Source organism: Canis lupus, chromosome X (genome assembly GCF_003254725.2).
Source record: "Canis lupus dingo isolate Sandy chromosome X, ASM325472v2, whole genome shotgun sequence".
Taxonomy (NCBI): domain Eukaryota; kingdom Metazoa; phylum Chordata; class Mammalia; order Carnivora; family Canidae; genus Canis; species Canis lupus.
In genome coordinates this window covers 116,297,880-116,312,057 of record NC_064281.1, presented here as the reverse complement: position 1 = coordinate 116,312,057, position 14,178 = coordinate 116,297,880, and the positions used below count along the sequence as shown (strand labels likewise).

At 34.8% G+C, this 14,178-nt stretch overlaps 1 long non-coding RNA gene across 4 annotated transcripts in view; it reads left to right on the top strand.

Moving 5' to 3' along the window:
- Positions 1–14,178, top strand: part of LOC112668459 (uncharacterized) — a 136,121-nt gene that overhangs the window by 60,694 nt on the left and 61,249 nt on the right. For 3 of the 4 annotated variants that reach the window (XR_007409354.1, XR_007409355.1, XR_007409353.1), the window contains 2 exons: positions 4,794–4,919; positions 5,630–5,777. This is a non-coding gene — a long non-coding RNA (uncharacterized LOC112668459). The remainder of the gene's footprint in view (positions 1–4,793; positions 4,920–5,629; positions 5,778–14,178) is intronic. The other variant, XR_007409356.1, reaches the window with a different exon arrangement.

The window sequence follows — 14,178 nt, the reverse complement described above, 5'->3', positions numbered from 1 at the left end:
CATAAAACAGATGAAAGAAGATGAAATTTAATTATGTAATAATACAGGGCCCCATAAAAATATGAGAACCACCCATAAGCAATTGAAGCTTATATGCCATCCTGAACCAGGGAGAAAGCTGTAAGGGAGTGAGACTTCAAAGTTGAGGAAAATGAATCACAAGGAGGTGAAAAAAATAAATGTTTGGTAAGCAAATGTTTGCGTGTCATGCAAAATCTTGCTCATGTTTTTAAAAAAGTTAACTTTGGTAATGACTCACTGCCTGGTGCAGGCTCTGTATCTATCTAAATTCTTTTAGGCAGTTATCAGGAGAGATGAAAAGCTCTTGAGTCTGTGGGAACTTTATTGTCATCAGCTCAAAATGATTCTCATGCCAAAGTGACAAATTCTGGGTCAAATTGCCCTGCACATCATCAATTCCTTCTGGTTTCAGCTGCCATTCTCAAATAGGCCCTGCATATTTTGCAAGAAATTTTAGATTTGCCTGTTCCCGCAAATACTTAGCTGTTCTTAACAAAGGAACCCCTCAATTTCTTCTGTCTTCTCTTGGCTTGATATAAAATATTTCCTCATATTTCTTTTCTTGAGTTTTTAAAAATTAGTTTTGCCATTGTCTTGTGGCATAAAACACTGCTATTGATGATATTCATAAATTAGGATTTACAGAGAGAAAAGCAATTAAGAAGAATAAATTCTAAACAAAAATGTAATTCAATAAAACTTTTATGAAATTAAAAGACCTGAATACTGTATTAGGAAGGGCACAATATAGACCTGGGAAAAGTAACCCATAACAATAAACACAATGGTAATATCTAGTAAATCTCTTGAATTTTAAAGGGAAAAAATAAAAATAATCTTTTAGGTATTTAGGCAAAAATACCAAGTTTCTTAAGAAAGAGGGAAAGTCGGATTCTTTTTTTTTTAAAAGATTTATTTATTCATGAGACATATAGGGAAAGAGGCAGAGACATAGGGAGAGGGAAAAGCAGGCTCCTGCGGGCAGCCTAATGTGGGACTCAATCCCAGGACCGCGGGATCACACCCTGAGCTGAAGGTAGGCTGGGTACCACCCAGGCATCCTGGAAAGTCAGCTTCTCATTAGACTTTTTAAGCCAAACTTACCTTGAAAAATTTGAGAACCAAAGAAAACATTGTCAAAAATCAAGAGAAAACAAAAGACATTAGATCATCAGGGCATCCAGAGGAAAATATAAAGCTGTTCCTCAGAATTATCTGCCCCATGATTGACAGGAAGAAGCACTTAAACACGTTCCTATCATGCATTGTTTGAGAGTGGCCTTCAGGAAGGAAGAATTATTCTGCATTTCTGGGGTACACATTCACACATGACTAGTAGGCTCTAACTGTTGTTTCAACTCATGACGTCAGAGAAGGCCCAGGGCAGAAAACAAAAGATTAATTGTGGCTTGGTGAATTGAGTAAAGGAAACCAGGACTGAATCTTCCACCTTAAAGATGTCTTGTCTCAAGGAGCTGTTCTCATCTGCAGCCTAGATAAAACACCCCAACACTAAAAAGAATCTGGATTCCCCTTCTTCTTTACACCCATTCATACTACTCCTCTATCTTCTCCTCCTCCGTGACCATTGCCTTCATCATGGTCTGTTTTCCTTCCATGGGAAGAAGTATTACTTTTAAGTTTATCAGTGCTGAATTAAGACAGATCTGCATTCCAAACTGGTTGGACATATTTTTGTGGGTCTATTTTTAGGTTTCCTGTTGTATTCCATTGATATATATGTCTATCTCTCTGCCAATTCCATACTGTTTTGACTCCTGGAGCTACACAAAGTTTTAGTATATGGTAGATTGATTCTTCCTACTTTTTTCTTCTTTATCAAAATTGTTTTAGCTATTGGAGGGCTTGTGCCTTTCTGCATAAATTTTAAAATAAGCTTATGCATATCTGTCTACCAAGAATCTTTCTTTGATAGGAATTGCATTAGCCTATAAATCAACTTGGGGAAATGTGGTACATTTAACTATGTTGTCTTTCAATCCATGAACATATTCCATGTTTATTTATTCAGTTTTTCTTCTTGTTATTTCATTAACATTTATGATTTTCAGCATCCAGATGTTGTGCATGTTTTGTTAAGTATCATTGTAAATGATATTTTGTTGTTTATTTCAGTTTCCATATGTTCATTGTTAGTGTATAGAAATATGATTGATTTTCATGCGTTGATCTTGTATCCCAAAACTCTACTGAACTCCGCTTTTTTAGCTCTAGGAGTTTTTTCTTTTTTATAGATTACTTGGGAGTTTCTATGTTGACAGTCATGTCATCTGCAAACAGATTATTTTCATTTCTTCTTTTCCAGTCTCTATGCCTTTTATGTATTTTTTGCATAATTTTTGTGGCTAGAACTTTCAGTATTATATTGAGTAAAAGTAGTGATAGCTGACATCTTTGCTTTTCTCCTAATTTGGTGGTGTCTTACCATTAAGTATTATATTACTGCAAGTTTTTTTTGTAGATGCTCTTTATCAAGTTTAGGTAATTTCTCTGTATTCCTAACTTGATAAAAGTATTGTGAATATGTTTTGGATTTTTTTTTTGTTTTGTTTTGGATTTTTAAAATGTTTTTTTCTTCTTCAAATGATATGATGTTTTGATTTTTCTTCTATTTCTTGTTGATATAGTAGATTATATTAAGTTTTTTTAAGATTTATTTACTTATTTGAGAGAGAGAGTGCACAAGTGGCGGAAGGAGCAGAAGGAGAGGTAAAGAATCTCAAGCAGACTGCCCAAAGAGTGAGGAGCCCGATGTGGGTCTTGATCTCACAACCCTGAGACCATGACCTGAGCCAGAATCAAGAGTTAGCTGCTTAACCAACTGAGCCACCCAGGTGCCCCTATATTAATTAATTTTTAAATTTTGAACTAGACTTGTAAACCTAGAATAAATCCATTTGGTCACAGTCATGTTGTATAATTATTATTATACATTGTTAGATTTTATTTGCTAATATTTTATTGAGGGTTTTAGAAACTTTAAGTTCATGAGGTGTATTGGTATGTTGTATTTATTTATTTATTTTTGTGCTATCTTTAGCTGACTTTTGTATCAGGGTAATACTAGTTTCATCAAATGAGTTGGGAAGGAAAGTACCTTTTTAAATATAGGAAATGGCATAATCTGATCTTTGAAATAGCAGTTCTGAAAACGAGGTGGCAGTTAGACGAAAATGGAGAGATGTTATGGAATTTAATTGGAATTTATTAGGTAAAAGCAAGAGATGATAGCTTTATAAAAATAGTGCCCATAGAAATTAGGAAGAGGAAACTAGGATATCTGAGGTATATTACTTTGGAACATGTGTTTTTAAAGAGAGGATGGAGAAAAGTAGAACCACTGGAGAACACTACAATGGAACCATTGGTGTTAGTTTTCTATTGTTACATAAGAGCATCACCAAAAACTTAGTGGCTTAAAAAAGCATACATTTATTGTCTCACTATTTCTGTGGGTCAGAAGTCTTGGCACAGCTAGCAGGGTCCACTGCTTTAGAGTTTCACAAGGCTGACATCAAGGTGTCAGCTGGAACTGTGGTCTTATCTCAACAACCCAACAACTGGGGAAGTTCAACAACTGGGGAAGGATTTGTCTCTAAACTCGTATGGTTGTTGGTGGAATTTAGTTTCCTGTAAATATTATTGGACTGAAGGCCTCATTTTCTTGATGGCAGTTACCTCGAAGTCACCCGCAGTTCCTTGACACATGGCACTCCCAACATAGCCACTTGCTCCATCAAAGCTAGTAAGTGAGAGAATATTTTAGACAGAAGACAAATTCCTATGTAGTGTAATCCCAGAAATACAGCACCATCACTTTTGCTATGGTCAGAATCCAGTTACAAGTCCCACCCACACTCAGAAGTGTGAAATCACAAAAGGGTATGGCTACCAAAGGGTGAGTCAACTGGGGGTTATCCTTGATTCTGTCTACCACAGTTGCAAAGAAAATCAAGAGGGTTTTATCTGGTAGACAGTGTTGGTTCCATGATTCAGACAGTGGGGTAGAAAAATTAAATAGTGATAAACTATAAGGAGATGTCTAAAAATGTCACAATAATATGACCCCTTTGTATGTCACTGGGAAATCAAACTTAACAAAGTATTTAGTGAAATGGCATGGTACATGGAAGATTTATGTGTATAAGTGTTTAGTGCAGGGCTCTGAACATATTAGGTTCTCAGTAAATATTTGACTCAGAAATGGATGAAAACAAATCAATGAATAAGCAAATGACTGAAATTATAGAAGTCTCGCATTCAGGCATGAAGCAGAGCTGGTATTAATCAGTAAAAATACCTGTGAATCAAGTAAATGACATATGGCATTAAAAGAGACTAAAATGTCATTCAAAACAAAGATTTTTTTTATCTTCATAAGAAAACTATTTTTTTTCAGACAGCCAAATAATCAAAGGATAAAATCTACTAATGTAAAAGAAGGTTCGCAAGTACACATTCAACTGAAATCTCTGAATATAGAAATTCCATATTTGTGGGGTTAAGAGTTTCTCATTAATCAGAGGTAATTCGTTGAAATTTCCTACATAATGCAAGGAATGAGATGAACATTCCTTATTTCCAAATAGAGATTTATTCTCAACCATAATCCCGTCTCTTCTAGAGTGCTAAGATTTGATTGGTGTTGATCCAAACCCTTTATTAAATTTTGTGTAAATTTTTTAGTACATTTAGACTTTCTGTCAAAAATAACCCAAACCTTGACTTTGTAACTGTCTCTTTAATTGTAGGAAAGAATCAACTCCTAAGATTCTTGTGGATTCTCTCCCTGGCTTAAATATATACTATGAAATAGACACATGAGGCATATCTTTGGTCACATTGAGTTGCTTCTCATTTCATCAAATCAACAAATGGTAAGAGTCTATCATGTGCAATGTACTGTAATGGCTTTGAGTAAATTTTCCCTCAATTTTGTAATACTCTCCTGTCTTCTGAAGAGTGTTTGATTTGGGAAAACTTAGCAAGACAAATAAGGCTTTATATAAAGCTTTGAGCTAATTTGCATGTATCTGCAACACTGTTCCCATGGTGTTCAAAAAGGATTTACAAATTCTTTTAAAAAATTAGAGAAAAAAAAATTAGAGAAAATAAGGTTTACTACATGATATATGCTATAAACCAGGTATCTAGAAATAACTCATATGGCTGCTATGTATCTGCATAATGTATATAGCCAAACAAGAGCAACTGCAGATGAAAACCACCTAAATTTAAATGATAATATTTAGAGTGGTAATATTTAGAGAATCATCTCTCCATTCACATTGTCAGTATGTATTTTTATCTGCATACATGCACTGACATTGGCTATGCATTTATTTGTGTCAATGAATTATAACAGAAATGAGTTTCAGATAATAAAATCATAAACATTTGGGCATTGCAGCACATGGGTCTGCTGAGTTTTGAATACGAAATGGTTTTGATTTCATTTCTAATAATAAAAGGAAGCAGGATATCATGAGGTAATTTAGTATTGTGCTGCCGAGAAGGAAATGGTCTCATTTACACTATTGTTTACAATCTCCTTTATATCCATATACCATTTCATGTCTAAGAATAGGTGATATGATGAACTTGAAATTGGAGTTCTATCGATTTTGAGGACAGTGCTTGGGATATGATAGGCACTCAAGAATATTGGATGAATGGATGAATAAATTGCAATGAGTGAAGTTTTACGATGAAATTTGAGAACCCACTTCAGGCAGGTAATGAACTTTTATCAACATTATTTAAACATAATATTATGAGACACAGACTTGTAAAATCTTTAAACTGACAAAACTGTCAACAGAATTGGCCCTTGCCCACAAACAGTTACAGAGAAGCTAAAGTAAAAAACAGACTGCAATTCTAGTGCTAAGGCCAGTGAATGAGAAGGCCCAGACCATGATATAATCTAGATCATGTATAATGATCTAGTATAATCTAGATCTACTGACAGCTATGACAGTCCTAGGACAGAAGATGACAAAACACATAAAAAGCAATCCCCCTCCCCCCCCAAAAAGAAAGCAATCCCAATAGATAACAATTTCAAGAACGCCCTGTGCCATGTGTAATTTGTGTCACCAGTGCCTTGCCTTATTGTAGGCACTCAATAAATATTGCTTAAAAAATAAATCAATCAGGAGCCACCTGGGTGGCTTAGTTAAGTGTTCAACTCTTGGTCTCAGCTCAGGTCATGATCTCAGGATCCTAGGATCAAGCCCTGTGTCAGGCTCCACACTCAGTGAGGAGTCACCTTGAGATTCTCTCTTTCTCTCCCTCTGCCCCTCCCCCTGCTCTCTGTCTCTGTCTCTGTCTTTCTCTCTCTCTCTTTCTCTCAAATAAATAAATCTTTTAAAATAAATAAATAAATAAATCAGAGAAGTTTGAGAGAAGTGGATGATCTTATGTAGGTCAGGGATAGCAATGATGGGAATCCTAGATCTCAAGGATGATTAAAAAACATTGTGTTACACAACGGGAGTGCAAAAATGATTTTACAGAAAGTATATTGAAAGCCTAAAGGGTGGATCTCTGGCAGCCTGGAGGGGAAGTTTCATGGAGAGGACCAAAGCCAGCACATTGGGGTACCAGTGAAGTGAGGAGACAATTAGGAGGTTTGAATAGCAAAAGAGCATACAGTTCCATACTTGGCTAGTGGATGTTGTGGAAATAGTTTGCATTCAGGGATCTGTCAGGAATTCTCTGTGTCTATCTACAGTCTCAGTACTTCAAGCTCAATTGATGTTATATAATATACTTTATCAATTATAGTTCTAAATATAGCATTGTGATAAGGGGACTTTTCCTATATATTTACATAGTGCTAAAAGTTCAAGAAAATGGATGTATGACTCCCTGATGCAAATTACCCAGGGAAATTTACAGAAAAAGTACAAAGGGAGCTATATATAGCATATGCATATTCCTACTGTTCATTCAATCTTACTCTAAATAGTTATCCTGTTTATTCAAGAAATGTTTCGAGATTCCTCACTTTAGTAGTCACACTAATAAGCACATTTTAGAAACTACACAATACTATAAAATCAATGGGATTTTGAACAGACAGACTAGGTTTTAAGTCTTTTCTCTGCCACTTTCCTGATATATGACGGTGAATAAGTAATGCAACTTCCATGAGCTTCAGTTTCCTCAACGCCAAGTGGCATCAATAGTAGTATCCATAATATGAGAGTACTTGCTCTTTCATTCACTATGTTTTATAGTGGCCCCTCAGGAATATGCTGAGGCATTTTGCAATAGATACTTGCCTAATCAGAGTCTGTAGTTATGAAGGGACAGGAGTTATAAAGATCTTTCTTGAAGGTTCTGATAAGATCATTCCTACTCCACTTCTGATTAGGCAGTACCTTTAGCAGCTGATGACTCTCATAGGGACTTTAAAACATAGAAATTGTTTTATTGTGACTGGAAAGAGGCCAGTAGATCCTCTGAGTTCTCTCTCCTATGTAGTAAAATGAATTAGCTCACTTACATTAAATAAACTTGGACCTATGTATGTTGGTGCCATTCCATCAGACACTGTCACCCATGCAACAACCAAGTCCTGGGCAGCTCTTTTTTTTAAGATTTTATTTATTTATTCATGAGACACACACACACACACACAGAAAGAGAAGCAGAGACACAGGCAGAGGGAGAAGCAGGCTCCATGTAGGGAGCCCGATGCGGGACTCGAACCCAGGTCTCCAGGATCATGCCCTGGGCCGAAGGTGATGCTAAACCACTGAGCCACCTGGGCTGCCTGGGCAGCTTTTTAATTTTTGTTTAAGTAGGCCCCACACCCAGTGTGGAGCCCAACATGGGGCTCAAACTCATGAACTCACCACCCTGAGATCATGACCTGAGCTGAGATCAAGAGTCGGACACATAACCGACTGAGCCACCCAGGTGGCCCCTGTGCAACCTTTTAAAGGGCACATTGCAATGGACTAACCACTATGTGGAAAGCATTCTTTCTAAAGTCATATGTCAATCTACAAAGAAGAAAACATACTTTCTGTAAACACAAAAATCATTTATGATTATGCAGGCTTGAACCAAGGGCTATCTTTGAACTTTCTAAAAATGTTGTGATAAATTATTCAAACAAGTGTACATGAGTTGTTCACTTCTCTGGTGTCAGCTCTGTGAAGGAAATGTTGGAACAATCTCATTAACTTAATAGAGAAAGGACTTCAGAATACTTAAATCACCTTATTCTAGCTAAAACCCCTCTCAAACTTAAGTCACTGTTTTGAAGGTCACAAATCAAAGACTATACATGGCATGTTCACACACTCTGAGGCTGAAGTGAAATCTTATATGTAAAAAAAAAGTCACTTTTTTTGCTAAAATACGTAAGAGAGCTCTCCTTTTACTGGGTTTTGATAATTCAAAATAGCATATTTATGCAATATTCTAATATATATTCAAATTTTATATGTATATAAACGTACAAGGGGAGAGAAAACCCTGCATGTTGGAACATGTGACTTTGAGACATGATCTGATAAGCTATACCTACAGCAACAGACTTTCAAGGTAATATTAGTGGTAGGTTGTTGAGGACTTATTTCTTGAATTAAAATGTCAACTATAGGACTGGCAGGTAGGACAGAGAAGAAGGTCTCAGGGTATTGTGAGTAATGCCCAGAGACTCTCCTGGAGGAGAGCTGGTGAAGAATTTCCTCACCCTGCATTTCTTTGGACTCTGCATCTCTGGTTTTCTTATTGTACCTGTTCTCTATAGTGACTATAATTTATTGAGCCTATACTATGCATCAAAGACTGTAATAGGTACTTTACATGTACTAGCATTTAATCCTACACAGAAAAAGGAAAAATAATACGTCCCTTTATCCTTGTTACAATAAAAATGCAATATATCCCATTACCTTTACCTTACTATTTTATTATTTTATTTATTATTGTTATCAATGTAATATAAGTGGCCATAGGTTAGAAAACTGTCATTCTCTCTTCCTTGAAAACTACTTTAGTTTTTTACTTTTAATCAGAGATCTCTAACTTTATTGAAGTCTTCAACAGGTAAATGCAAAAAAAAACTGTTATTAATTTACTTCATTAATGAATTTTTATTGACTGCTACTCTCCGGCAGGCATTATAGTGGTGGGCTCTACAAGTACAGCAGTGAACTAAATCAAGTCTCTTCCCTCATTGTACACTGTACAGCTATTAAATATTTCAATAGAAAGTAGCCCTTCCCCTGAAATGTTAGTGGCAAAGAATTTAGTGAAATTATACAAAAATACCTTGATTATTTTATAATGTAACTATTTTGAGAAATCTCTGTTGCTACTTTGCTTTAATTACTTCTCTCATAGAATATTAATATTTAACAGATTGAAGTTCTTTAAATCCATTTAATTTAAAGGGTGAGGCAATCATATAAATATAACTCTTTTTTTATAATAAATTTATTTTTTATTGATGTTCAATTTGCCAACATACAGAATAACACCCAGTGCTCATCCTGTCAAGTGCCCCCTCAGTGCCTGTCACCCATCATATAAATATAACTCTATAATGATTTTTATAAGCCTCCCTTCAAATTATAGAATTATATTAATTTTACATAAAAGGAGCACTTAGATTAATATTTTTCTTGAATGCATGAGCTCAGAGTCAGATAAACACTAGGCTAAGCTTTATGTCGCCCTATACATATTAATAAATGCCAATAATTTTAATTTAATAGAATCCTACTGAAAGAAGTTTATCACTTTTGACTAAAGGCTGTTACAAGGCTTACAAAGTAAACAGTGAGTGCAAGGCAATGTTTATAAGATATAAAGTAAATAGGAGAAGTTTAGCTTTTTTCCCAAATGTAAGAATAGAAAATTTGTAGATTAACTTCACGAAAGAAGGTATAATAAAAGTATAACCTCATTCAGAATAAGGCATAGTGGCTAAAATATCCTAAATATTTCCCACCTTTGTATATTATTGTAAGTGGCCTTTTCCCCCCATTTCCAATTGTTCATTGTTAGTACAGAGGAGTGCAAGTAATTTTCTTTTACATCCTGCAAACTTGCTAAACTCCCTTGTTGGTTCTAGTAACTTTTTGCTCAATCCCTTAGGGTTTCCTACATAGACGATCATGCCATCTGTATATAAAGACAATTTTGCCTCCTCCTTCACCATCAGTGAGCCTTTATTAATAAATTTATTTATTTTGCTTTATTACTTTTGCCAGGGCCTCCAGTATAACATTGAATGTAATTAATGAGAGCAAATATCCTTACTTTCTCCCCAACATTAGGGGAGAGAACATTCATGTTTTTCTACCACAAAGCATAATGATATCTGTGTTTTTTTTTTTTTTTAATTGTTGTTGATTTTGTTTATTTGGAGTTTTTTTGTGGTTATCCTTTATCAAGATAAAGTTCCCTGATATAGTTTGCTGAGGAATTTATCATGAAAAGGCTACATTACTGGGACAAACTTTACTGGGCTATAATGTATTATCCTTTTATATATTGCTGGGTTGGTTTGCTTAAAAAATTGTTTTTGAAGATATTTGTTTTGATGCTTATGAGAAATATTAGTTCATAGCTTTCTTTTCTTCTGAGGCACATGTTTGGATTTAGAACCAGAAAAATGGTGCCTTCAAAAATAAGTTGAGGATGTTATTTCCTCCTACATTCTCTAAGAGATTGGGTGCAATTGGTATGACCTCTTTCTTTAATGGGTAACTGTGCCAATGGAGCCATCTGGGCCCTGTATCATTAAGAGATATGTATTAAAAGCTTTGTTTTAGGGAGTATTAGTGGATATAAATATATATATATGTATATATATATATATATATATAAAATCACAATATATATAATATCATATACTAAAATAAAATACAATATGTAATAAATACAAATCAGTATATTATATTAATATAATTATATAATTTTATATACCACATTAACAAGTACAAATAATGTTATTTATATATAGCAAAATCAAATCAAATAATGAATGAATTGAAAATAAAATTGAATACACAAATAAACATACATGAGAAAGGAAGGGGAGGAAGGGAGATTTAGTAAGTTTAAAATAAACCTGGGGGCAGCCCAGGGCTCAGCGGTTTAGCGCCGCCTTCAGCCCAGGGCCTGATCCTGGAGACCTGGGATCGAGTCCCACGTCAGGCTTCCTGCATGGAGCCTGCTTCTCCCTCTGCCTGTGTCTCTCCCTCTCTCTCTCTCTCTCTGTGCCTCTCATGAATAAATAAATAAATAAATAAATAAATAAATAAATAAATAAATAAATAATAAATAAAATAAACCTAGGGGCTTATTGTCGTTCACCTGAACAGCAAACTATCTCTGACTTCAGGCTGCTGCTTCTCTCAGCTGGAGAGATTGCATTCATATTCAGTGCTTAATGGAGAAGGGAAACTGTATCATCCCAAGGAGCCCAAGTTCTCCTGACTCTGGATTTCTGGAGTTCCCACCTAACCCCGATATAAGGCTGGCAATTGAAAGCAAAGGGCCTTGTGCCTAGGAGTCCTTATTTTGTCTGGCAAAGTCACATTCTCATGTGCCTATAAGAAGGGGTAACAATGAGAGTTCTCTCTATTTTAACTTAGCTCATGCTGTGTGGCAAACAGATTCAGACACTGACTCATCTTTCTGGAGAATAACAGAATAATGAAGGACTTGTGTCTTCTCATCTCTTGTTGATTCGGTTCTGGCAATTTTCCCTTCTCCTCAATAAAGTCTATTCCTTAACTCATGCTGTTTGGTATTGTGAAGTTTTCCCTGAGCTTTCTTAAATGATAAGTGGTGACCACAAATGAATCAAACATTCCATTCTCTGTGTACAGGCTTTAAGAGCCAGGGCATCCTGATGGTACTAGTCTTTTATAGATATAAAAGTTTATGGCCAACACACGTAGTGGGCGTGGTTAAGGAACAGATTGCTGTAAAGACTTGTATAGCTCATGAAATCAAATTTAGATGATGCTGTGACAATTTTCAAATGAAGTTACCAAAATCCTCTGTCTACATTACGTATTAGCTGTAGATAATATAACTGGATACTGCCAAGTATGCGAGGCCGTGTTTTGTCTGATTTCTCATTCTGAATGTGTCAGTACATTTCATCCTCACCGATTCCCAACATAATTTCTGGCTCATTATGCAACAATTAAAAAAATCCAGCTTAATGATCCAAATTCAGTGAGTTCTGTAAAACCTCCTGACCTCAGATTGGCTATAGAAATACATAATCAGAGAAAGTAACATGTGAGTTAATGTAATAAAGTTTGGTGTGTGCATCTTCATTCCCAATGAGTTATCAAATGATCCATTTCAATCCTCATGTTTGAGTGGTTGTATTCCAATACTATGATTTAAGAAGCTGCAACATCACAGCTGTTTCTTTCTCCAGCTTATGTGAAGTGACTGTTTTTCATAGTATTTTACTGTATACCTGACTAAGCTTATTCATATGATTTTTTATTCTCATGCTTATAATATGGCATTTGAAATCACTTGTTAACAATAGCATTGGTGTAAGCATAATGCCAATTACATTGTAAAACATTATTTTGTCATAATTCATTCACTATTACCTCAAGGGAGAGAACTTGATCTTGTGGATAAATGCAAATATAAATATAAAGCTACTTTTTTTGTGTTCCATTCATATTGTTTTGCAGTGTGATTTAAATCACTGTATCCTAAACTTCAGGGACTGTGTACCATAGCCACAATTTTGCCTATTCATCTTTTATCTCTACTATTATTTGCTTCTTATATGCTTTACATTAAATCATTTTTTTGTATTTGGCTTCTGAGAAATAATATCCCTAAAGCCAAATATTTTATTTTTTAGTTCCTTCTAATATACATTCAAATAAAACAAATAGGTTACAGTGTTTGTCAATATGGCAATTGAAATAATCTCACACATCCCAGTGATAAATTAAGTATAACTTTGAAAAAACAGATTATGAGACCATTGTCAAGGCTAACTATATCTCCTTCACACATACACACACACACTCAACTACATGCATTTGCAGCATACCTTTACTTCATAATTTTATTTTCATTTTTGTATTTCAGTTTGGCTTTTATGTAGGAATTCAGAATCAAGGTAGCCACCTTCAATTTTAAAGTGATGAAAATATGATGGTATTGATATTAAAAGGCTTGATTTATAAAAATATTTTTAACAGAATTAAGCAAATGAAAATTTGTACCCCTATTGCAATTGCAATCACTAATTTGCAATTTGCTAATGAATTAGTCCTTTTTGTTAGCAGGTGTTCATTTGTAACTAAAATGAAAATTCATGAGATCCTTGAGTTAGCTATAGTCAGTATCTGTCATTTCTATCCCAGAAATCTTTCTATGGAATGACTTTTTATAAAAGGTTATTGATAGGTTTGGAGAGAAAATTCCTGTTTCTATAATTTCTGAATTGCAGCTTGTAATTTCTTACTTTACTGTGGAATCATTATGATATCTGCATGAGAAACATTAATTTAATCTTCAGGGACAAATCAAAGCTTGATTTCTAACAATGAATAATTTCAGTGGCTGTCCTGGTCTACTACTACACTTCTGCAATTACCACCGACATACCATAGACTTAAAAAGGTAAGCTGCTGTTTATCATCATATAATTTCACACTAAATGAAACTAGAGTCAATTGGAGGGTAAACAAAAAGAGGCTCAAAATCATTTGAATCAGAATAAGAACCAGATGTCTTATAGAGGCTAGGGAATAAGAATCGCATGAATCAGGTGGTGGTGGTAGGCTGGTCAGGGACTGTGAATGTGTCTTAGCTTTTACAGTAGCCATAACATTCTTTAGACACTCAGTGGCTCACTTAATGGTTGTTGAATGGAAGAATTAGAGAAAAAGTTATTTGGCCCCTGATATAGTGGAATGTGCATAACTAGCTGATATAATGGCTCTCCATGGTCATAATCACACGAAAAAGTAAAAGATAAAATAAAATTATCTTGAATTAGGCTTAAACAGTTGACACATCTTTTTAGAACATTAAAAATTAAAAATGGAAAAATGCATGCAATGATTTGGCATTCTTATGTGAAATTTGGTTTCTAACCAAAGCGTTCAT